We start from the raw sequence: 23,444 nt of genomic DNA, 5'->3' as shown, positions 1-23,444 counted from the left end.
CAACCACTCCATCTCTGTTTTTAACTGAGTAGCTAGTGTGTTCACAGCACTGCGATGGGTTCTTTACTCTCGATTCCATCTTCATCATACTTAGAGGGGTCACACCAACTATAGTAATTTCACGTGAGAGATTACAATTTAGAGAGGATAAATAATCGCAGGTCATACACGAAGTAAGTGTCTGAGTCAGGGTTGAAACCCACCATTGTCTGATTAAAAATATATAGGTCTAATCGCACACCACTATGCTTGTATGACCAGATTAGGCAATGTAATTAGAAGATAAATATCCCACTTAGAAAAGAGTTATGCAAAGCAGTATGTAATTAAGTAAAAAAAAAAAGTTTTGCAGAGTAATCAAATGATTATGGGAGTAACGCTGATAATAATTAGAAGTGATAATTGATAATAATTAACTGTGCCAGGAATAGTCAATGGAGTGTTAAAGAGCAGAGATACATTTATCTGAACCTTTAGCGGTGGGTAGATTGGGTAAGAATCTTCCAAAACAGAATAGACGGCATCATCGACACACTGCTGATCTCTGCTGAGCACGATTCTACCTCTGTGATTACATGTTTTATTGTCCTGTCGTCATCCTTATTTCTGGACCACAGTTATTCTTGGTAAATCAGAAAGCATTAATCATCTTGCAAATTAAATATAAAGAATCTATTCTCTCCATTCACAGCTGTGCTTTATTTTGTAGAGCTCAGTGACATTTAGTAAATTAAAAGGGGTTACTATTGGGAGTTATTTGTTTTGTTTTGTTTGAAGTGTATTATTTTATTATTGATAGTATTACAGACATCCCCCTTTACCCTCTCCTCCCAGCCCCCAGGTCTTCACTACTGTACTGCCCGTGTCCATGGGCTGTGCCTGTAAGTATCTAAGTTCTTTGGTTTATCTCTTCTCGTCCCCCCAACCCCACATGGAGGTATGTGAGTCTGTTCCATGGCTCCCTGCTTCGGGTCTTACTTTGTTGGTCAATTCATTCTGCTCATTAGATGCCACAATAAGTGAGATCATGTGATATTTGTCTTTCTCAGGTTGGCTTTCACTTAGCATAATATTTTCCAGGTTGGAGTTATTATTTGAGCCAAAATAACCAGAAAGCTTCCCTAAACAGCAGACAACAATCATCATAATATACAACCTCCTATTTAAAGGCGTTCACCTATTAAAACGCAATGGCCTTTAGTAGTCAGCGCTTTGAGTCTGATCATTGTAGAAGCCAGCGTGTTCCAAGTTGAGATTCCTTTCCTAGCTCTGCACACCCACCTGACAGCCGGCCTGTGAGTTCTTGTCACAGCTGGATGGCGGGCGCCCATCTGAGAAATAGCAAACGCAGGGACCTGGGCAGATGGGAGGCTCTCATGATGGTTTCCCTACTGAGGGGGTGGCCAGTTAACGGAGGAGTTTGGTTCTGATACTGAAGTAGTTGCACGCAGCATCTTGGCTGAAGTCATCCATGATAGCTGCCATCTCAGCATTCCCAATTGTTCGTGATGCCTGAGTTCTCCCTGCTCTTCAGTTCCCACTTGGAAAATGAGTCTTGGTTGCAACAAAGGGCCTTTTTTTACCCTCTTTTGGTGTGTGTGTGTTTTATTCTTTTTTCTTTTATTGATTACTTTTATACTGAAGAGGAAAAATATTGGCTTATGGGTGGGAGCAGGAGGCCTCTACTAATGATCAAGAAAAGATGCTGCAATTTATAAAATAAATACCCAGTTTCAAGTGTTGCAATTTCACAGGTTTTCCAGGAAAACCTCTCATCATATTTGATTAATTATCTCTCATTAGGAAAAGTCAAGTTTGACTGAAATTATGAACACCTGCCTGACTCATATTCCTCATTTTAAAAAGTTCAGGATAGATCATTTGGGTTCTCTCTGCCTCCCCCTTCCCAAATGTCAAGGATTCTTTCTAGAATGGGACCAATTATGAGGCGGCACCCATCCATGTTTGAGTTTTAATAAAATTTAATAACCCTGTAATCAATTTTTGTTGTGGTTTTTTAGAATCTGAATTCAGGTCAGATTTTTTTGTTCTTAAGAAAAATAATCCTTTGAAAGTTGAACATGTAATTTTAAGAGCAGTGTTTTTATTTTCTTGTCTTATTGCTCAATTGGAGCCAGATTTATACTTTATATGCATTCAGCCCACATATAGAAACTGATTTTCTATGAATGTTCATATTTTAGCTCTCTGCAATCACTTTTTAAAGTTCTGAATGAGTAGGATGATGTCCAAGCAATTTTTAAAATTGTCATCTTGCCCTTGCCAGTTGACTTGTTGGAGCATCATCTCGTACACCTAAAAGTTCCTGATGCCATCCCAGGTTGAAGCACATACATGTTGTTTCTCTCTCTCCCCCTTCCTCTCTCTCTAAAATAAATCAAACATGGCCTTGGGTGAGGATTTAAAAAATAGTGACTTTGCCATAGCTTTATCCTTATTTAGTATCCAAATTAGTGTTATGTAAAGCTAAAATTACACACTATTTAAATTCATGGCTGACACTAAATTGCGAGCCGTTGTTAGCTGAAAAAAGAACAGGAACACAAAAGTGTTATCACGATATAGAAATGTGAGAAGGAAAAAGCAGCTTCAAGAACTTCAGGAAATGTGATTTCTTAGTGGAGAGAGTTTCTGGTTGGTTTCTGGTTTTGTTTGTTACCTGTCTTTGGCCTTATCAGACCAGTGTGTGCTTGTAACAGTCCTGATTAGAGCCCCGCAAAGTAAAGCACAGGCAACGGTTATTTCACTCGGAGCTTTGGAAAATGGGGAGCCTTGGTCGCCACCACAAACACCTTCCCCGCGTAAGACCATGTGGAGTAAATTACACCTATTCCTCACTGCGCGGAGGGCTTGCTTGCTTTAGGTTGCACTGAAGGTGTAATTTATTTCTAAGCATAATTCCATCTTTTCACTTGGGACAATGCATGAGATCTTTAAGACGGGATCTGCAGCTGCAGCCCACAGCTTTGGAAATTAACTCGACTTGTATTAACCAATAATATTGATATTTGCCTGAACTTCACTATGAAAGCTGATTTAGGAATTGCTAGGGAAACTCATATTGTACTTCTTGATTTTCCCCCTATAGTTATCTCAGTCAAAAGCATGAATAAAAATCTAAACAAGCAGCATAAGCTTCCGTGGTTATTGGGATAACAATATGAGTAATAATATCAAAATAGTAAGTATTGATATGTTAAGCAATTATAATGAGAGAAAATGTACATAGCATGCATGTAAGCAAATATATATACACACACGTGTGTATATATATATGTGTGTGTGTATATATATATATATATATATATATATAGAGAGAGAGAGAGAGAGAGAGAGAGGGAGAGGGAGAGAGTAAGAGAGAGAAATGATAAAGAATAATTCTTCATTTAAATATAAATTAAAAAAGTAAGTTCATGTGATGAGATGAGAAAGTCAGGGCATTTCACAAATTAAGTAGGTAATTTTCTAAAACAAAAAAATTTAAGAGTTGAGCTATAGGATAATTAATCACAGAGTGATACAACCTTAAAACAGTAAATAATCTTAGAATTTTTGGCTAGGAGTTTTGTGGCCAAGAAACAACTGAATTATAGTTTATGGAAACATTAACATTAGAACTTAAGTATTTTGATTTACATTCTGATGCTACAGTCACTGTACCCTGTGGCCAATATTGTCCTTACACCTGGATATTAATAACCTTTCACTAAAACGTGCATTGCTCTTTAACACACTGGAGCAGGGATCAATCTATCAGCCATGGAAATACCAGCCTTTCCCTCAGCAGCTCCCTGCAGATCACAATGGACATTATCCAAGCGATGGAGACTAGAGTGCATTCTAAACTAATTTTTCTCAGTGGCTAATACGGTAAAATGCACTAATCCTTAAATTATTGGACCCACATTCTAAAGTACTAGGTACATTTCCTAGGTTAAGGCAAATGCCTGACCTAAAGCTTAATATGAAATTCTCTGTTTTCTTTATAATCTATTGTGTATGTTTTTATTCTTTCTACATGCTCTGAAAATTTATTGATTTCATTTTTCTATAATGTCCCAGAAGTAGGACCTGCTATTAATTTATTTTCTTTTCGAGATGAGTAATTTGATATGGAGAATATATTTGCCATTTGCCCAGGGATTGTTACATGGTTAAACATCATTAATATTATTACAGGAGCTTCATAGACCAGATCAGAATGAGGTTCCTTATCATCCGTATAATTATATCAAAGACACTTTACTTAGTGCCTCTTTCCACTGTGGGGTCTTATTTTATTACCGAGGCAGTGTGGGAAAGGTTTTTTCTAATTTATCCCACATTTTACTTTCAACATGAGGTGCTAAACCTATTGAACCGTAGCCCTTCCGTGAACTGATCTCTTCACTTGCAGTATTTACCGCTCCGGTAAATTAGGTCAACATAATAACCAGCTGTCGACCTCCAGATGCAAGGGAGTCGAGCAGCATAAATTGCCAGCCTTTCAGACACACGCGTTCCGACGCCTGCATCTGAGAATTTGGTCTACCGCTGCTGTGAATAATATCATACTGTGGAAACTAATTTCATGCCATCTTGTTTTATTTATTTAAAAATAGAGGGATATTTGTGATAAAAGTTCAAGCAGAGTGGCAATACTATCCAAGGTTTTTAAAAGGGAATTTTGTCCAATAGAAGTTTACATTTTAAATTACTTCCAGTAAATCCGGCTGGTGAGGCTCAGTGGTTGAGCATCGACCTTTGGAACCGGTAGGCCACGGTTCGATTCCCCATCAGGGCACATGGCCGGGTTGCGGGCTTGATCCCCAGTGTGGGGCGTGCAGGAGGCAGCCGATCAATGATTCTCTCTCATCATTGATGTTTCTATCTTTCTCTCTCCCTCTCCCTTCCTCTCTGAAATCAATAAAAAATATGTTTCTAAAAATTACTTCCAAACAAATTGTATGTCAAGTGAGAGCCACCATCGCTTAATATAATCACCTGTATATAGCTTAGAGCAGCGGTTGCCAACCGGTGGTCTGTGGACCACTGTTGGTCCATGAGGTCCGAAAGGTTGGCGACCACTGGCTTAGAGTATTGTCCATTCACTGAGTCACAGGATTGTTTATACTTTAGTTTTCACTTTGCCAATGAATAAGTAGCCAGAATATTTTTTTTAAGTTGGAAAGGTTGTTTCCTGAATAGTGTTGAGTGAAAAAATGTGGGACATAAATGACTATGGCAAGTCAACTCCATGACCAGGGAAAGGACATTGTCTAAAATACAATTTCTTTAAGTTCCTACTTATGCTTAGAGGCAAAACAGTGCTTCACACACACAGGCACACACACGCACACACGTGCGCGCGCACACACACACACACACCCACACACAACAATTGGGTTGCACAACAATTGGGTTGCCTCTTAGGTGCAAGGAATAAAATGAGAGTAAGTGCAGGTTGGATGTATCCAACTATCAGAAGATAGACTCACCTCAGAAGAGGCGCTGCATGGAGTCGTAGCTCAGTTGAGGGAGCACTGCCCCAGCTACAGTGATCAACGTGAAGGGCAAAGGTGAGCAGAAAGGATGGAGTCATTATTGACATGCCCACACTTGCCATTGTGGAACCGCGCCTTCATTGGAAAAAATGGATGACGGTACAGCTATAAATAGATTGATCAATAAACAGAAAGGCTGACGGAGGCAGTGAAGGGCCAGTTGGGCTTTCCCAGTGAGTGTGAAAATGGAGCACAGGACTCGGTGGACAGGTGCGCCAGGAGGTTGTGTGACGGACAGGACAGCAAGCTCAGAACCATGCAGGTATGCGCGGCGATTCCAGAACCGCTTTATCGTGGTGCTAGTGGTTTCCTTAAAACAGAGCTATTCTCACAGCCGTGACTGGCAGTGTCATGTGAAAAGAGGGGTTTGACATGGCATTTTACAAAATTCCTCCTTTCAGTTCTAAAGTAACAAAAGTGAAGTAAAAAGCAGTGGTGGAATAATGCCTGGACTCATTCCAGAAGGCGAGTGGGAAAGGAGAGGCAGCCATAGCACCCAAGTCCTGACAGACAGACCGCTGGCTCCACAGCCTGACTCCTCCCTCATGCTCCGCCCTGGATGCACACGGAACCCAGCCCTGTGTGCCAGCAGAACGTTGGCGTAGGGAGCTGTCCCTGGCGCAGTAACACCCACAAAAACAAAACAAGCAGAAGCGAGTTCTAAGGCACCGTCGTCTCGGGAAGGTGCAGAGCTAATTTTTCTGGGTAAGCCGGAATTCTCCCCCAAGGAACTCGTCATTGGAAAGTTATAGTAAAAGGCCTGGATGACTGTCACAATAATAAACTGTGATTTTTCCCCCACTAATAACCTGTATGACTGTATGAGACATCTCTTTCGGCCCACATCTCTCAGTCAACAAGATCCTGGATTAAGCATTCAGGCTTTTCAAAAATCACTATATAGACATAATTAAAGAACCATCAGCTTCTTTTTTAAAAATATATTTTTCTTGATTTCAGAGAGGAAGGGAGAATAGTGATAGAAACATCAATGATGAGAATCATGGATTGGCTGCCTCCTGCACGCCCCCCACTGGGGATGGAGCCCGAAACCAAGGCATGTGCCCTTGACTGGGGATCAAACCTTCTGGTTCATAGGCCGATGCTCAACCACTGAGCCAGGCCAGCGGGGCTCTCTCTCCTATTTAGATGTCAGATAATCTCCTTCAGAACTCCACTATTTACACATAAATAAAATTTTGTAGCTGCTGTGAACCCCCCCCACCCCCCAGTTGAAAATGACCTGCTCTCTGAAAGAATCTGCCTTAATTAAGGGCGGGAGGCAGGAAGGCAGCCCCATGCAATGAGGCCCCAGGTGTCAGTGCACCCGGCTTCCCTGTGGGCTGGTCTCCACGTGGAGCCCAGATGATTGGCCGCTTCCTGCAAGGAGGGCTGGCTGGTACTTGGCCATGAAAAGTGGTTGGCAAGGATGACGTCCTCTTCGGACTGAGTTTCGCCGAGCGGCACACTTCTCTTCCAGTGTGCGTGCGCCTGGGGATCGCTGTCAGCATCGTCTTCGCGGATCTTCACGGCAGGAAAGCAGGCCACGCAGGGGGGAGAGCGCAGCTTCTGGAAGGAGAAAACAACTCGTTTCTCTTATTAGGAAACTCAGCTGAGTGAAACCGGGCCGGGTGCCTGAAGGAGAGACTCTGTTGGTGCTTTTCCCCCAAAGGACACGTGTGGCTGTGAAGTAGAAACAAGTAAATCTGTCTGCATCAGATTGTCTCATGTACATAAAAACTGCATACAGATGGAATCTAAATCACTCATTCAGACCTCATGGAACCCTTGCCACTTGTGAAAAGTATCGCAATATATCATAGAAATCGACTAGGAAACATACCAAAATTCTGTTGGTGAAGTAAAAAGCAGTGTACTCAATACACAACAATTGTCGGGGGGAAATAAATCTTAAATATTTACCAGTGTTGCCCATTTTGCTACATAATTTTATTTCATATGCTTGCCAAATAGCAATGGATTACAGAATGGCTATAAAACTTCTGTAATTAAATAAGACTTAATATGTGTGTATGTTGTATTATTAATTAAGCTACTATAAATCAGCATACATGCACATATCTGTATTGTCCTTAATTTGAGTTTTAAAGGCGGAATTTATATATGGCACTGTCTGTCACTTTAAAGATGATAATATACTGTCTGTACCCAAAATTAAGCCTGTTGTTTTGCCATTGTATTTTCTCACCAGTAAAATCGGTTTCTTAGGTTATGAGAGTCTCCCTCTCTTTTTTGTAAACACTGTGTCCATCTCAGGTGATGAGCAAATATGCATTCTTTTCCCTATCTGTGACATTTTCTTAATGATTGGAAGTCTGCTTTTGGAAGCTTTACTTTGACCTACATTTTCTACAACTTAAGAATGACTTCATGAAGGATGGTTCAGCTAAGAACAGGAGTTCACTGGCACATTAGTATCACTAAGAATGAATTAGAATTATCCTTCATGTGAACGTAATTTCCCCAAAGAGTGGCAAGTTGGTTGAGTAGCTTTCATGATTTAAGAACTCCCAGGAGTGGCTGAAGAGAGAGTATAACTTTGAAGAATAGAAGGGAATATCCCTTGCCTTGTAGAATTACAATAGGAAGAAAAATTGTTGCCTACCGTGCTGATTTTCTCAAACTGGCTCTGGAGCAAACAACCACAGGAACAAGAAAATTGGATGGTTTTACAATTTAACACGCCCAATTCATCAATAAATACCTTGACAATAGCATAGTTGTGGACTTTTAAACTCAAAGTCATAGGCAGTGATTTTCTTCCCCTAAGAAAATTTGAGATATCCAAGAAGGCAGTGTCTGTCTACTTTGAGAAAACAGGGCTGTAAACTTCTCTTTGAATTAAATCACAAAGCAAAAATATTCCATCCGCAGTTTGTGATACTAATACAGACACACTGTGCAAAAAGCTTTTTGAAATACAGGTGAATATCTAAATAGAGGAGGTGCTGATATTCATATTTTGCCAGTATGCTTACAATGTAAATTAATATTCTTGTCCTTTCTGATTATTTTCTTTTTGATACCTTCCACCAAGCAATTGAATAACTCCATTAGGTATTTGCTTTTTCATCTGTCTTTTCTCCCCATTTCTCTTTGAGGAACTCTTGATTCAATAACGCATCATATTCAATGGCTGATGATTTCATTGTGACCTCTAAGTCTATACTTTCTCATTTCTAATCCATGTAACATATTTCATCAAAATTATCAGTTAACATAATTTAGATGTTAATACAATTTATAGGGTTACAATTCTGGCCTAGGCATGCTTACTAATAGATAAATAGCAGCATGTTTCATTCCAAAAGTTGCGCAGTTTTGTTGGTAAATTATATGGTGACCCTAATTTATAAGCAAGCATGCCATGCCCAAACCATACTTATGAAATTCCACTACAGGTTTTGCAAGTACAGGATCACACAATTATATTCATTATAGCTGGAGTTTTTTTCTTTGTTTGTTTTAGGATCTTCCATTGCATCTAAGAAAGTGTCTTGGATCACTCTGAATTTACAATATTTTTCCATTCTCCAGCAGAGAATATACAAAGAACTGAAGTACATGTATAATTTCTACAAATCTTACATACAGGTACACATGATGCTCATTCTACCTTACCTTACCTTATAGCTCTGGCTCTGACATTAATGAGTTACATGAGCATGGGAAAGTCATGTGAACGTTTTGAAATTAAACTTAGTCATCTGTATAAATGTGATTAGATTAGGTTACCTCTTCACTTTGCAGTGTTTTGGTTGCTGGTTGTTCTATGGGCAAGAAGAGAAAAATAAACTTGAGAACTCATGAAGTTAATGTTAGCCCTTCTATTGACCTTTGATAACCTGCTTTGGCCATAAGGAAAGTCTTTTCTTCTGTCGTAAGCCCATTTTGCATTTACCTGTCAAGTTCTGAGCAAAATGCCTGCTTCTTCATGACACCTTCCCTGGATCCCAGGAAGCTGTGATTCCCACCCTTGATTCTGTGTAGGTTAAATGCATACTTTCTTGAGGTCATTTCTGACACTCTCCCTGGTATTGTAATCATGTTTGCATATTTTCCTAAGAGAGATTTGGCCCTCTCATTGAGTGTATTACAAGAAATCAGATTCGTCTCTACATCTTGTTGAACAAAATAGTCCTAAGTAAGTTTCCGTAGAAGAATAAATTGCTAACCACTCATCATCACTTCTTACTAACATTTATACTTAACCCTTTAACAAGGAATAAATTATCATATCTGTTGATAGATTTTTAACATTTTCAAGATAACTAGCTAGAAACAGATACAGGTACCTACTAGTGTAATTAGTTAACATGCATAGATAGAACACTTGTTTAATAGCATTTCTCCAGAACTTCTTCAGATCAATTTTTCTCCTATGGATGCCTGTTGGTTATTCAAGTCTGTTGTTTTATTGTTGCTCTGCCTCCAATAGAATTCTAGAGGCCACATGCATACAGATTGAGTGAATATGATATTAAACCATTCTATGAGTCCTACTAAAGAGCAGGGGCGAAGAGGAAAGTGTTGGTAAGTGTACTCCACCAATCCCAACATCACATTGATTTGACTCCAGGCTGAAGGCTAAAAGCATATTCAACGTATTAAAAAGCACAAATCTATTCTCCATTGTTCAGCACACCGTTATTACTACCAGTACATCATTTTCTATTCAGACTTTCACTGCAGAGAGTTTTAAGAAAATGATTGCAATCAATGGTTTAATAACTTGGGGTGTAGTTCTTCTAAAATCTAATGTCTGTAGCTGAAGTAAAGGTATCGAGTTTTGGGGTTTTTTTTGCCTCTGTTTCTTTACATAAAAAGATAATATTAACCAGATAATTAGTTCAAAAAAATGTTTTCCCCAAAGTTATACCCTAACCTTAACAACCAACAGGTACCTACTGATAGAGAAGGAAGAGGAATCAAAGGGTCGTAATCGAGTTCTCTCCTCTCATGTCCATTGCAAACCAAGATTCTCTGGATACTTTTATTTCATTGGAGGTCTGGGTAAGATTTATTGAAAGTACTGGGTTCTGTGGGATGAAAGAAAAAAAGAAAGAGGAAGACAGTTTACACCACGGAAATGTCAGATCTCAAGTGTAAGATATTATTTAATTATAACAGATTAGCAATTCCAGTGTTGTCTTTGCCACACTGTTGTCGGTGTGCATGGGTACGCTTTTACGTTTTTTGGCTAATCTCTTCACCTTCCTTTACATATTGAATTTATATGCCATTATTAAGTGATCCCCATAATAAGTCTAGGTACCACCTGTCACAATACAAAGGATGCTGTGATTTTTCAGTTATTCCTATGCATTTTATCTATAATGTAAAAATAGAGCAGATCTGTCATGATTTTAAGTTGCCTGTAAACCATCCTGCCATCATTTCGCCTCTTTTTCAAACTCGAATCTGAAGAATTTTCTAGCAAATGGAGTTGACCCACTCTTAACTCAATTATAACTCTAAACTTGGACTGTATTTTCCTTTTTCCTTCCTTTTGTTAGTCGAAGAATATTAAGTCGCTGACTAAGATTCTGCCTCCTTACATTCATCCACTACCTTACTAGATTTTTAATATTCAATATCACGTTTGGAATTTTCACCGACCTCAGTATGTCCCACTATCTGTGGTGGAGGATCAGATTCCTCTCCAAGTCAATGTGAAAAAATGAATGTGTAAAATGCAATATATATATATATATATATATATATATATATATATATATATACACACATATATATATGTATACATATATATATATATATTGCATTTTACATATTCTAAGAAAATAAAATACAGACATAGAAGACATATGAAATGCAAATTCTATTTTTATTAGATGCAAGAGAAAAAAAATCACATTGCCATAAACATATTCAGGACAGATATACTATGAGAAGAAAGAAGTGTAAACATTTTACACCTTTTTTATAGAAACTGTGCATACAGGTTATTAAGATAGATAATTGCTTTTACAATTAATACATCTTATCTCCTGCAGTAATAAAGAAAACCGCAATTCCCCATGTCAAACACCTACATGCACATTGAACACCTTAAAACTTACAACATTGTCCGGCCAGCGTGGTTCAGTGGTTGAGTGTCAATCTATGAACCAGGAGGTCACAGTTTGATTCCCAGTCAGGGCACATGCCTGGATGGTGGGCTCCATCCCCAGTAAGGGGCGTGCAGGAGGCAGTCAATCAATGGTTCTCTCTCATCATTGATGTTTCTCTCTCTCTCCATCTCCCTTCCTCTCTGAAATCAATTAAAAAAAAACACACACACAAAACACCAAACATTGATGTGCTCAGAATTATCCAATGTGGGCCTATAGTTTAACAACTATAACTCAAAAGTGTAAAAATTTTGTTTAACAAATCTGTTACATTGAAGACAACGTCACTCCTGGCAAAGGTTTGTCTGTAGTGTATCTCTGTTTTGTTTTAGGGACTTATATTAAAACGATCAGTCTCACAGAAACTTATCGATGGGCAGCAAAAGACATTTTAAAGCAGACCCAGCGAGCTTATGAAAATCATTTTTAACTTCCGCGCAAAAGGAAGCACGGGGTGCTGTGTATTTCCAAAACTCATCTTTAATCTTCCATTCAGCTCCAATAACGTTTCGTATGCAGTGATAATTAAATTTGCAGTCGCTTTCCACAGAAGAAATGAATACCAGAATTTTATAATACACTTTGGAGTTGCACTCATTCAACTGAACTTTAATGATTACAAATTAAAACAGGGTTCTGCTACCGGAGTCTGAGAAGAACCTGCCGCGTGCACCTGTCCAGTTGCTGCCGACATCGCTAGGGGCCACTCCATTTCCTGTTTCCTGTTCAGGAGAAAGTGCCACAGCCCCCTCACATACTGGTGCTGCATGGCTCCCATTTGCCCCGTGAAGTGCCCTCTCTCCCCTCCTGCAAGCCTGTCCTGGCTCCCAGAGCAGCGTGAAGAAGGTGTCACCAAGCCCCCTGGCCTCTGCCTCCTCCTGTGTGTGTTGTTCCGTGAAAGGCACCTGCAGGAGGTGAGAAAGGAGAGCGACCTTGAGTTATTTATTCTCTTTCTATCTGCAGTGTCTCCATGCCCTGGCTCCGCCACAACATGTCTCCACCAGCCTTCTTTATAGAATTTTTCTCTCTCCATGTTCCAGTCACCAGGTCTAAATATGCTAAAAATGTCCTACTTCAGTAGGCCCAGAATGCCGCATCCATTTCTGTGGGTTTCCTCCTGCTCAGCCAGCAATGTCTACCCAGTTCACTATTCCATAAATCCCCCCATTTGATTCTACCATCTACACCCTGGCAGGTCCCTGACTCATACAAGAATTAGTATGAGGAATGGCCTCAGGAAAAAAATAAATATTGCATGATGTATTTGGTTACATACATATTTTAAGGCCACACAAATAAATTCCATATGCATTATTTTAAAGCGATAATAATTAAAGAGTAGTATTGGCTCAAGTGTAGAAAAATAGACTGTGGAAAAGAGATTCAAGAAACCGGTCAATATAGACACAGTCTCAAGGTTTATGACTAGTGAGGAGAGGGAGGTGGTTACAGTAAATGTGCTGGGTAAATAGATATCTTACAAAATAAAGTGAAATCTAACATCTTCTCCTTCCTTCCCACAAACAACTGAAGTTTCTGGATGAAGACACTGCAAAATAAAATGAGCTTTGTGTTGGAAAATATTTTTAATAGGTCATAAAAAGTAAAAGAATAATAAATTTGACCTTTAACTGGATATTATCCATAAAAAGAATAGTATCAGTAAACTACATTTTTTCCAAAGAGGATAAGAAAAATAATAAAATTGCTTGAGATTGTTAGACCAATTTTTTAAAAGCGGATAGATTTGTTTTCTAATTCATAGAAGGCATGGGCTGACTCCTCTTTATGTGGACATAAAATAAAACAATTAAAATACCTGTGGATGAGTTAATTAAGCAGTAAATTGGAATATGTGAATCCTTTTTATTGAAAAAGTAAAGAGAATCCCACCGGGAGGAAAAATACCTTTAATAATAAGGCATCTAGGTTCGACATGTCCTCTGTATTTTTTAACTACATTTTGCTTGTTCATTAACTGAGTCAGCATTTCTGTGGGAGCCATTAGGAGAGGTGAGGGGTGTCACGTAGTGAACTCACGGTTCTCTCCCCCGAGCTGTCCTTCCCCAGAAGGTGGGACAGGGGAGGTCCCAGGGGAATTCCAAATTATGGGCGGGGATATGATAGGGATTGTGGTTTAGCGATGAGTTCCATGTCAGTCATCTTAACATGTTCTCTGTGATTCACTGAACTAGAGGCGATACCAAATGTAAGAGATGGCTAATCATTAAATGCGGATTAAGACCCATTAGATGCGGAGCTCTTACCTACAGCAGAGATATCAATATATTTAGTACATTTTTTTCTTTAAATTGACATTTGTTCTCCTTTGTAGCCCAAACTTCCCAAAGTCTTTGCATATTCATCCGTGATGGCCATATCTGGCCTTCTTATTTACAATCTTAGCCAACTTCTAATCAGAATGTAAATTCACTCCCCTTTTGGATTGCTCTGTATTGGTTTTTCATCGGTAAATAAATTTTATGTCGCATTCTACTGCTGACCTCTGGCATATGAGGGGCAATAGAATGAATGAGTAGAGGGGAATGTTTCATATTTGGAAGAGATTAGGCACATTCTGTGTAATTTTGAGAAACAGAGCTTAAAAAAAAAAGTTGGAATATCATGATTGGAAAATTTAATTAACAGTTTGGCAAATATTAAATGCCGGTCATTGTACCACATGCTTTTGAAAATATGTTATTTATTAAAGATAGGGGAGTTATCTATACATTGTAAATGCAAGATTACTGCGTGAACTGCTTTTTAACATTAATCAAAGTAAAGGAAGCTAAGCAGCTTAAAGATAATAGTGCAAGAATTAATCTTTTCAGTGGAGGCAAAGGTGAGGAAAAAAATAAATGTGTAAAGATAAACAGAAGTCTACTTTTGGCTTCCTCTCTTTGTTCTTCATTTTCCCCAACAATTCTGTAAGCCTCTCTGCACTAAATCCCTTTCAGCCCGAAATAACTAAAGCCTGTTTTTATCTATTTGTCTCCCTGAATTGAACTCTTAAGGGTACACCATGGAACACACTTTAGCTACCTGGTACATTTTATTTTGTCCTTTATTATTATTAGCTACTTATTTTTTATCACAATAAAATATTTTTGTATTATTTATGTCTTACATTCTGTTGATACTGGAGCAGTTTTTTTGTCTGTACTGGGTGCCTAATAAATGCTTGTTCAATTTTGGTAATATGCATAATTGGTGATTTAGATAGTAATGAGGTAGTTCAGTATTATGCTCATTAAAATCAACTTTACATATTTTACCCAAAATTGTTTTATGGATGTTTTATGCATTCAAATAAAAAGAGTACTCTTTGCAATTGATTAATATTCCCTCCTATTCCATCACAACAGTGATTTTTCAACCAATGTGTCGCAAGAATTTTTAAAACATGCAATACCCGACTCTTCAGTCAGGGGCACTGACCTCTTTTGCCTTACATTGTCAAATAAAAAAATGACAACAGCCAGCACAACAATAGTCATCTGGCGCAAATGAGTCAAAATTGCACCTATTATTTTGTGAGATTGGCAAAAATAGATCTTTTGCGGCGTGCTGCAGAATGTTAGTAATGAGTTTACCTGTACCATGGGATGGAAAGGGCTGCCTCACAAGTAACCATGTTCTCTGCAGGAGCCCCTCACTGTATGTACTGAAAGTTAAGCAAATGCATTATTTGGCTTCAGTTATACTTTATCTTATCTACCGCTAAGAACCTTATCTCAAATGCCAGCGTGAACTTTAAATGCTCTGTCTAGAGCCAGAAATGCAGTGCATCCTGATAAAATCCCCCGACTGAGCTAGTGAAACTTCTAGAAGGCAATGTGCAGTGGGCATTGTCTCTCATCCTGGCGCTGGAAAATTAGATGATGCTCTAAGTAGTGTTTGATGGGCATCACCAGGCTGTACAAAAACTATCATCCATGTAGACTTCATTGACAAATCAGATGTTGTCTTGAAGAATTTTTTTATTAGAGAGGGACTAGTCATCTTGGCTTCTTTTCTTTTTCTATTTTTCTATCTTTCCATCAATTTTCCTAGCCAGTCTTCTCTTAAATTCCAATGCTATCAGAAGGCAGGGAGGTAATCAACCAAAGACCTTCCTTGTAGGCACATATGCATAACCCATGGACACAGACAATAAGGTGGCAAAGGCCTGGGGTAGGGGCAGGCTGGAGGGGGGTCGATGGGGGAAAAAAGGGAACTTACATAATACTTTCAACAATAAAGATTTAAAAAATAACAGTTGAGTAGCTGCCAAAAAAAAAAAAAAATTCCAATGCTATCTTCCTGATTGCACTAGCTTCAGCTCCCAAGAAGGTGAAATCCTGTTATTTAAAACACCCTATTATTTATGACATCTCCGGGTAGAATTAAGAAGCAAGAAGGCTGCAGTTCCTCTCATCCAATTAGAAACTGAATGAGATTCTGCATATAATTCTAGTCCATGCCAAGCACACGTACCTTCCTAGGCAAGTTCCGATGTATAACAGTAACAGAAAAATGAAATTGAATATGTAAACTGCACGGCTCAGTTCTAATCCTCCCTCGTGAAGTATGAAAGAAAACCTCACGATGATACTTGTACTAATATAAATGAATTCCTAGAATGTCGCTTTGGTGAGCTATGGTTTATTTTATTTGATTTTCTGGCTAGTGTTATTATACCTGCACTTTGCAGAGATATACTGGAAGACCTCAATGAAATAACAAAGGCCAGAAATTAAAGATATACATTTTGTATCTGTCACAGATGTTGTCAACATGAACTTACTAGTATTTGATTCTATTCCCTTAAGTATGACCCTAAGGAGTATTTGTGTTTACATTATTAAAGACCAGTTTTAAGGTATCAATGTTATCTCTCATATTCACTTATGGATAACATAATGATTCACAAGTATATAAATAGTCATAAATCTGTGAAACACAGAATCGTAGCAGGTTGTCCAGTATGAATTCCTGCTTTATTTCCCCATAACATGTGATGCTTAACAAGGTTGTCTTTTATTTCTGATTTTGATAAAATGATACTGACATTCGCAAGGTGGTTGGGCATGAAATGTAGACAGTTGGCCTCTTCCGACGCTGTAGTTTACTGTGGTGGGACCAAGGAAAAGCGATTGAAAGAGACAATGATGTTTGGCCAAGTCATTCTGAACAGACAGACAGTAGCAACTTCTGGAGATTTCTGCATCCCCGAGTGTACGGTTACTGCAAGGGATCTATGCAGTTGCACAACATGGGGTGAGACCGTCTCCATGGTAACAGCTTGGGTTTTTACTATTTCCTTTCTGTGAAGCAAGAGGGAAGATTTCGCTCTATGTTACATCTTAAGAGCAGCTAATGACTCTTAATTGTAATCAGAGGGTATCTTATGAAAGGTAAGTGGAAAGATTGAAGATTAGGAAGAGAACAAAGAGGGGAGGCGAAAGCCCCAGGCTCGCGGCTTACTGTTGACAGAGGCATTGAGCCACGCGCTCTTGGGGAGGCAATTTCATTGCAGGCTATAGAAAGAGAGCAGCCAGGTTTTCATGTTTTGAGTCACAGTTTGCATCCTGTGTCACAGGATGTTTTTATGTTTAAAAAGTTGTTCACCAGCATTTTAAAAGTTAATAGTTTTTGAGCCAGTATCTTCCCAGATCCTACTTGCAACTAGAGGTGATGTTGGGACATCATTCTGGCCAAACTCTAAGTGTTAAGGCCCTGAGCGGAGCTTTGAAGAAAACATCCTAAATAGGATCTATTGGGTCCAGACTCTTCAGGTTTGGAACAGTCTCATTTATGTTTTCCTGAAATGTAGATGCCAGACCTAAAGAAGCTGGAGGCCTTGGTACTTCCAAGAGGAGGAGCCTGTGATCTAAAGTTAGAGTGGACGCCTCGATCATTAATGATGAAAGTTACAGGCAGTGTCTGCCCTCATCTGCTAGTTCACCCTCTCTGAGTCTTGTAATTTCAGGAGTCTCATAAATACTGATATCTTTTAAGTCACCCCTAATTGGGTTCTTTCACTTACAACCAAATGTATATCTTCGCTTAACCCGTTTCAAACAAGGAGATTCTTTACAAATTATAGCTGTAGCCACAGATCTTGCCTTTGTATCTCAAACAAGCCTTATTTAAAATACAGTGTGTTATTTTGTGGAAATAATGGCATGTTAAAGTGAATGTGTGGTTTTTTAAAATATATTTTTATTGATTTAAGAGAGGAAGGGGAAGGGAGAGAGAAACAGAAACATCAATGATGAGAGAAAATCACTGATTGGCTGCCATGATTGAGCCGGAACCCCAGGCATGTGCTCTGACCGGGATTCGAACCTTGACCTCCTGGTTCATAGGTTGATGCTCAACCACTGAGCCACTCCAGCTGGGCTAGAGACCCTGCTGGGCTCAGACTAGGCTCAGTATTGTGCCAGCCCTGCCCCGCCCCCACCACACCACCTGACTGGTGGCTCTGAGGCCATCAGAAGCCAAGAGCACTCAGCATGATCTAGGTTGGCCCTGATGTCCAGCTAGCGCATTCTCACGAAGGTGCTTACAAAAATTCCAGGACTCCATTGTGTTAATGACACGGCGACCCGCAGCTGATTGTCAGTGTTTTTATTTGGGATATCAGTGGTTCTCAAACAGCAGAATGCAGATCCTAACACATCACCTGGAGCCCACACGGCCCCTTCATCTCTGTGTATAAACTCACCAGTTCTAGGATTTTGCCAAAGTAGAGTTGAAGCCCCCAGCCTTCAGACAACAGCACCTGGTACCGCTGACTAAAGTTCTGATCAGATATTTGTCCCTAATGCACTACAGATGATCATTTTGTCAGCTTACAGTATTTAAGTCCTGGATACCCACTAAGTTAATGCCACGGATTTTTATTTAAATGCAGTAGCTTAGGTAGATCACAGTAATTTATAACAACCTATGTCCAAGTGTGACATTCTCTCTTCATTAGGGTTAGAGGCGGCCGGGAGTGAAAACATAAAGAAAAGGTCAGGGAAAAGCGTGAACTGATAAATCAGGTTTAAGTCTCTCAAACACTCCGCAGTCAGTCGCGCCGGCCTGGCACACCATCCTCACCAGACACTTAGGTTCTCGTCCGCTTGCTATTCTGCCACCCCCAGGTTGTAACAGTCATTACTTTTTCATATCCAGCCTTATTTTTATGATTTTCATGCCAGTATTCTGTCATGTCTAGGGTGTGAAAGTCTGTTATTTTCAAGTTTCAGTCTTCATTTATAATATTTTTATCCTTAGTATTTCCTTAAGTAATTTTTATTGACAAAGAAGAAAGGTAAAATCATAACATTTTCTTTCAGTTATTTGGAATCAATACAGTTTCCTAGAAAGCAGGCTGACTGGGTCCCAGAGAACAGAAAACCCCAGCTTCTTGGCCAGGAATGGCAGGAATCCTTCCAATGTGCTGGCAACCACGGTCTCAGGAGGAGACCCAGGAGACAGACAGGATGTGACTCAAGCAATCTCGGGGTACACCACTGCCGCATCCCAGCTCCCAAAGCATGGGTCTCAAGCAGTGCTTGGTGCAAATTAGTCTCGGAGAGACAAGCCTACACATATTTTTTGTAAACCTTAAAATAGCTTCTCCAACCTTATTCCCATGGCAACCCTAAAATAAAAATTGCCCGAGGAAAGATGTCTAATGTTTAGCATGCCTATAGGTCGTTTCTTGTCTATAGATATTTCACTTTATCTGGAATCACTAGTTGCCGTATACTATTCATTAAAAATCCCGAATCACCTAGATTTTATTGGGTAACTGGTGGTTTCCCACGGGCCTGGCCGCACCAACTGCTGCAGCAGTATTGGGAAACTTAGGGGTCCTTTCCTGGTTACAGTGGTGGGGGGGTCATTATTGACATTGAGCTGGCAAGGACCGGGAGTTCAGGTCCGAGGCCAGTGATGGCGAACCTTTTGAGCTCGGCGTGTCAGCATTTTGAAAAACCCTAACTTAACTCTGGTGCCGTGTCACATATAGAAATTTTTTGATATTTGCAACCATAGTAAAACAAAGACTTATATTTTTGATATTTATTTTATATATTTAAATGCCATTTAACAAAGAAAAATCAACCAAAAAAATGAGTTCGCGTGTCACCTCTGACACGCGTGTCATAGGTTCACCATCACTGGCCTAGGCTTTCTAAAGTGCTCAGGATGATTAGAGGCACAGGTTAAAAATGGAGGCAGACTAAGTGGATGCTGCACAGACATGCTCCCAGGAACAAAATGGAATGACAACTAGAATACAGAAAAGCTTCCTGAATAATCAATGGAAAACTGGCAAGAGAGAGCCCTGATTCCGGAGGATCTTGGAGACCACATAGAAACTGATTTGTTTTGTATATTGTAAGAAAAATTAATAATTAAAAAAGGTCTTAGAGGCAATATGATCACCTCAACAGAAACTTAAAAAAATCAGTAAGTTCAGCAATTCATGGTTGAAATAAATAAATAATAAAATAAAGTGCTTAGAGGTGAGTCATACGCAGACACGAGACTTCGGTCAAGAGCAGGCAGAGTTTATGATGTCCCATAAGATTGCAGTGGAGCGGGGAAACTATTATCTAGTGACTCTGTAGCCACTGCAGCCTCATAGAGCAATGCTCTGAGAAGCTCCTAAGGGCAGGACTTGAGGGGTTGTCGGAACTGGAGCAGAGAGCCAAAGAAGGGCAAGAGAAGAGGAAAGGGCAGGCCCAGCCAGAGAGGAACCCTCCGGAAGCCTGCCGTGCAGGGTGGGGCAGAAGCTCCTGCAGACTCGTGAGCTCCTGGGCCAGTCTGACCAGGGACCCCACACCAAGAAGGTGGTGCTCTCTCTGCTCACCAGCACAGACGGCACCATCCTTGTGAAAAGCTCGCCCTTTTCTGAAGTGAAAATGTTTGTTGTGATTACACTGTCACCCCTCTTTTTGTGTTGTGTGTATCAGAGTTTGTTAAACATAACGGTCTAAAGACTGCAGAAGGTCTACTTGGGATTTAGGATGACACCAAAGGACACACAAATGTCAACTGAATAATATATTCTCAGACAAACATGGACCTCCTATATCAGCCGTGGGCAAACTACGGCCCGCGGGCCGGATCCGGCCCATTTGAAATCAATAAAACTAAAAAAAAAAAAAGACCGTACCCTTTTATGTAATGATGTTTACTTTGAATTTATATCAGTTCACCCAAACACTCCATCCATGCTTTTGTTCCGGCCCTCCGGTCCAGTTTAAGAACCCATTGTGGCCCTTGAGTCAAAAAGTTTGCCCACCCCTGTATATACTCGTCTCTACGTGTAATAACTGAACTTGACTTTAGGTCGTCTTCTAAAGTCAAAAAGATGGCCTGGTGGCGTGGCTCAGCAGTTGAGCATCGACCTATGAACCAGGAGGTCATGGTTCGATTCCCAGTCAGGGCACATGCTCGGTGTTCGAGCTCAATCATGGCAGCTGATCTATGATCCTCTCTCATCATTGATATTTCTATCTCCCTCTCCCTTCCTCTCTGAAATCAATAAAAAAATATATCATCGACCTATGAACCAGGAGGCTCAGTGTTGATGGAGAAGAAAGCTAGAAAACTCTAGTTTCTTTGACATCCTTGCGTTGCTTCCATAACCACCTACCGAAGAGTGGTCTCTGGACAGGAGAGAATTTTTTAGAAGAGGTTTTCTGCAATTTCCAACTGAATGGTGAGCGGTATTCCTTTCTTGTCTCCTGATTCAGACCTGTTCTGAGGAAAGACTTCTCAGAATACCAGCAGACGACAGCTGCTTAAACGAGTTGACAGTGGTCCATGTTTATAAACTGCAGCTGACATTGGCTCAGAGCCTTCACTCGGGGTGTACAAATGCGGAGTGACAGGACCCCTAGGGCTATAGCTGACAGTTGTGAAAACTCGTATTTTCGTTATGTTGTGCTGAACCACCCCAAACCCTGATGATCACTAAAATAATGTCACCCCCAGTGGGATAATAGTATTGAGTTTAAGAGGACTTATGTGTGCATTTATAGTTTTCTCATTTAATAAAATGTATGAGTATCTTGGCTATTAATTTTATAGGATGAGTTCCAAAATCAGTATAGGAAAATATAGCTAAGCTAGAGTATTTCTATTAAATGATGTCTCTATGTTCAAGGGGATACACGAATACTTAAAGCATCAACAGTCCCACTTCCTATCTCTACCACACTCCACAACTCTACTACTGTTCTCCTTTTTGCCCCATTTAAAAAAAAAAAATTCTAGTCTCAGATTATTACTCTAGCTTCAAGATAATAATGAATGCATTGCTCTATGAATAGTTCAAAAGGAACTGCCAGTAGTAGTTATATTTAAAAAATACTAAATACAGCACAATGTGAAATCTCATAACAACCTCAAATGCCTCCCAGCGTTTGATTTAGGTAACTCAACTTCAAACTGGGTAGGGAAGAGCAGTTAATGAGCAGCCCTTGGAACGAATGGACTATAGAATTCACTCTTTTGCTCACCCAGAACATTCGTAGTGCTGCTTTTAAACGTTCGTCTGGTTCCCAGATGAAATTATTTTGGAGAGTTCAAGTAAGTCTTTTCACAACTCAGCGGCTTTCAAAAAAAAATCTTTTTTGGTGAAAGTATTACAGCCTGGCTGATGTGGCTCCGTGGTTGAGCATCAGCCTGTGAATCGGGAGGTCACAGTTCAATTCCCAGTCAGGACACATGCCCAGGTTGCAGGCTTGATTCCCAGTAGGGGGCGTGCAGGAGGCAGGCAATCAGTGAGTCTCTCTCATCACTGGTGTTTCTCTCTCTCTCTCTCTCTCCCTTCCTCTCTCTGAAATCAATAAAAAGACTTTTTAAAAAGAAAGTATTACAGATATTCCCCTTTTCCCCATTGACGCCCTCCACCCTGCCTCCATTCCCCCAGGTCTCCCCAATAATGACAGATAAACCTGTTTTTTTAAAAAAATAAAATCCTAGTGAAATTTCGAACTTAAAGTATGTAAGTCAGACAAGCATTACTTCTTAACATTTGCAAATAATGTTTCAGAGGACCCAGCTTACAAACACAATCTTTTTCTCATATAAATGTTTATTAATCTTGTTGAATGAAATAGGAACTAAGATCAAGAAATAAACTGAAGGCAAAAAAATTGTTAATTTTTTTATTCATTTACAAACTTAAAGAAGTTTCCAAACTTTCATTGAATTTGTACTCACTGGAACTTGTTGTTGCCTTAAGAAGAAACTAGCTTTCCTAATTGTGACAGGTTATTTATTTTTTATTGAAATGTTTGTGATTGTGTAACCCCTGAGGACAGTTTACAAGTAATGAGCTAATATGTCCCTTTTCTGCTTTCACTTGTCACAAAAAGTAAATATAACTGGTTCTGTGCACTTTTCTCTATCTGCCTGTGAAGCTGACCTTATGGACATATTTTTAGTTGGCAGTAAGGAAACTAATTCAGCTGTCTCTTCAGAGACAATGTCCACAGGGTCTAAGTGGAGCTGGTTACCCCTTATAGGTCCACTTAGATCAACGCACACCTTTAGGATGGCTGATTTGTGCATGCGGCTTTCTTCATGATTCGTCTGCTTGGAGTAGGTTGAACTTATTGGATCTGTAGTGCTGATAGGCAGACTACTGGGCTCCAAAATACATCCAGGTCCAAGTCTGTAGAAATTAATAATACGCTATGTTACATGGAAAGGGGGAATTAAGAGTACGGAT

Source organism: Myotis myotis, unplaced genomic scaffold (genome assembly GCF_014108235.1).
Source record: "Myotis myotis isolate mMyoMyo1 unplaced genomic scaffold, mMyoMyo1.p scaffold_m19_p_21, whole genome shotgun sequence".
NCBI lineage: Eukaryota > Metazoa > Chordata > Mammalia > Chiroptera > Vespertilionidae > Myotis > Myotis myotis.
Note: the sequence above shows the minus strand (reverse complement) of the source record.